The sequence below is a fragment of the Halyomorpha halys genome, unplaced genomic scaffold (genome assembly GCF_000696795.3).
Source record: "Halyomorpha halys isolate HHAL.00 unplaced genomic scaffold, Hhal_1.1 Scaffold66.1, whole genome shotgun sequence".
In the NCBI taxonomy this organism is placed as follows: domain Eukaryota; kingdom Metazoa; phylum Arthropoda; class Insecta; order Hemiptera; family Pentatomidae; genus Halyomorpha; species Halyomorpha halys.
In genome coordinates, this window is record NW_027112997.1 from 1,178,126 (window position 1) to 1,181,910 (window position 3,785).

Below are 3,785 nucleotides of genomic sequence, written 5' to 3' on the forward strand. Positions count from 1 at the left end.
AAATCATTACAGAGATTAATACCAAATAAGAGGAGAAGCAATGAAAAAGCATTGATGGGAGGTAATTTAAATGATTTAGGCAATAAACTGTGAGAAAAGTAAAATAATATTTGATGGTAATTTATAAAACATTTCTTAAAGATGTAGTAATAGAGTAAGGATCTCTATCAAAAGTATAACTAGTAAATTATCCCAAAAATATGATTGTGAACTGGCTGAAAAAAGATGCATTATGTGGTAACTGGGACACCAATATATACACAGGTACATCAATAAATACAAGAGAAAAAAAAGAGAGAAAGGAAATCAGTGTTTTCAATGTAGACATTTTAATAGAAAGAAAACCTCAACAACATTTATTTTCCATCTATACTTTTAACAATTAACTATTTCCAATTGAGAGTAAAACAATACATTTTCAAGTTAATTCAATATTGTTTAGACAAGGTTTGATTTAATTAGAATATTTTACAAAGAACCATTCTTTCTTACTCGGAATGTCGCTATCAGTCAGAGCAAAGAGTGTAATAAAATTCATTTTGAATTATTTTTCTTGAATTTGAGATTTATCAAATTTCAAGTTTAAAATTTTAATTATTATATTTTTTTCCCCAAGATAAGTGATGTAATTAATTAATCATCCCTAACCTTTTTAATTTAATCTTCCCTTTTTACAAACAATTAAAACATACTCTTGAACCTGGAAACAAATGTTAAACCCAGTTAAGGCAGGATAAACCTCTTTTCAGGCAGCTACCTCTAAACCTGAAGGAGTGTTTACTGAGCCTGACCAAGGTCCAACAGAACCTGTAGCACTATTTTACCCCATAATTTTAATCCCAAGGAAACATTGCCTACTCCCTATTGGTAGTGACTAGCTGCCTCCCCCCAAAAGATGAAACTATGTTAGTTCTGTTTCCAAATTTTAGACTACATTTATAAATCTGGAAACGTTGCCTACTCCCTACTGGTAGTGACTAGCCGCCTCCCATCAAAAGATGAAACTATGTTAGTTCTGTTTCCAAATTTTAGATTACATTTATAAATCTGGAAACCTAGTTTCTATTAATCTCAAATAAGCAAATCCAATAAAAGACACTTATGTCCAATTCATTCATTAATAATGACATACATGTTTGTAACTATAAATATACACAATAGGAACTTTGCACACATAGGCTCCCTTTCTGCTATGCTTAATTTTGTAACTGTCAAACAGAATAAATAGAACAGTTCTGAACACACAACCTTGTCATGATTTATCAACTCCAACCACTAATAACTTAATGAATATTTCCAATTTAAATTTTTTGAATATGACATTTTATCGTAGGTTCAGTTAAAGTTCTATAACCTGACTGATTACCACTGATCACCTCATTATTTCTAATTCCACTGGAAGTTTCGGCAAGATAAGGGAATGTTGAAATGAAATAAATATACCTTAATACAGGGATAACATTTATGAAAGGAAGAAACATCATTGCAACAGGTTTTTCAAATATTCTTAATAAACATAAATATATTTTCATGTAAAAGTAAATATTAAGTGTTCTTACGATAATATAAAGGTATCCTTATGAAAGTTGTTGAGGGTACTGATAGACATGTTCTCTGGTGAAACATACTGTCCGATACTCTCTTTTCATCCTTTGAAGCCAGCTTTATGGAGCTGATTTTTCACATTTTTGGAAGTTTATGTTCACCTTATGGTTCGATGAGCAAGGAAAATTCACGATTACTCATTTCGATGTTTTCGGTGGCTTTTTTTTCGTGATTTTACTGATCAATATCAACTGATCCAGTTTAAAAGTTTTTAATTATGCACGTTAGGGTGAAATAATCAAAATGTATATTGGTAACTCAAAACCCTTTCAAAAAGTTGGATAATTTCATCAATGTTGGTAGGACTAGACTTAGATCCCTTTTTTGAGGACAATTTTTTTAATACTAACCATATACCTCACTTTGTGTTTTTGTTCGATTTTGGGATTATGTATTAGGTGAAAACTATGAACAGATAACCGACTAAAAAATTATCATGACGCCAACTGGTACGGAACGGATAATTTTAATACAACAAATTTGGTTGTAAATTAGATTGTACGGTTTTCTTATTGACTTAATTTATTAAAATCGAATGCGGAATATTGTTCTTTAACATAATAATCAGTTTATTTAGGTACAATAAATTATTCAACAAGTTATTTCCCCGAAAAACGTAATGTAAGAATGATTATTTTATCCACTCTAACTTTTCAATTCAAATAGAATTTGATTTCAATATCTTACTATTAAGTTAAGGAATTATTTAATTACATGTTTTTTTTTTAACGTGAGCATAAAGACGATTAAAGTTTCTAGCATTTGAATGATTAACATCGATCCGCTGAACAAATTATATTTAAAATTAGTAATTTAATTCGAATAATTGCCATAGTAAAGCAAAAATAACAATTTATATATTAGTTAATATGTACCATAAAAGTAAGATAATTAGAAAAACTTATGGAGAAGGCGGATTTTGAATTAAAGATAGATGAAAGAACATATAAATGAAATTAAATTAAAAAAAAAAATGATATACTAGGTGAACGCGGAAAACGAAAATAAATTAGTGAGTTTGCTTACATATGTTCATTTAAATGTATTAAATAAATAAATGTATGTCGTGAAAATAAACAAATGTATATAATAATATAAAATAAATTTATGTATGGGGTCATATGGGACCAATAAGTCTTTTGATTTATTAAAAATGACGATAAATATTTATCACAAATAAGTAATTAGAATTGATTTATATATTTATACTTAAATTACCTAGTGGTTTTAACTTGAAACGATTATTTGTACCAATATATTTAATATATTAATATAATCAATTTATTGTTTTATTTACATCAATATATTCAATTCCTAACATGTTTAATAAATATGTTGTTTTTCTTGTACTATAGTGATTACTATCACAAACAAGTGATTTAAATTAATCTATATTTAATTAATATATTTATAGTTAAACTGCTGGTTTCAATCTAAAATGATTATTTATATTAATAATTCAGTTAGTATATTTAATTCAATTAATACATACAATATTCAAATCAATATATTTAATAATATATAAATATTATAATATGTTCAAATATTTACACTAATATATCCAATCCCTGACATTTTTAATGAATATGCTTCTATTTTTTTTTAATGTGATATTATATTTTCTTATACAGTTTTAATGTTTGATTGCTGACTGATTTCTGTCCTAATTCAATTAAAATTGTTCGCCATTTAGTCAGTATTAGTATCAAAGATTATTTTTTTTAAAATATTTGGTATTAATTGACGACAATAACGAATTCAGATTAGTGTATTAAAGAATCGTAAAAATTCATAGCCTACGTTCTGGTGCATATATAATCTCCTTTAAAAAAATTTCAAACAAGCAAATAACCTAATAATGGTCGTGTAGTGAATCTGCATACATGGGTACGAAGTTGTATTAATTAGTAGAAATACACAAATTCACAAGGTCAACCCCCATATTTCCCACATCACTACATTTACCGAAATGTAACCACCAGAGTGCATGTTGCCAGACTCCAGGCAGCTACCACAAACACCAGTGGTCCGTGCTGGGCATTTGTGGCTTCTATTGATTGTTAATACTAATGCAAAGAATTTGAAATACTTAATTTATGAAATGAATATCTGAGGTCTCGACTCAGAGGACTTACCACTTGGATGCGGGGTCCAATACAAAAAATAATTCATGTATCTTC

The 3,785-nt window shown here is 27.9% G+C and overlaps 1 protein-coding gene across 10 annotated transcripts in view; it reads right to left on the minus strand.

Annotated features, from left to right (window-relative positions):
- Positions 1-3,785, minus strand: part of scalloped (TEA domain transcription factor 1 homolog scalloped) — a 688,296-nt gene that overhangs the window by 18,329 nt on the left and 666,182 nt on the right. The gene's annotated exons all lie outside the window — the stretch shown is intronic.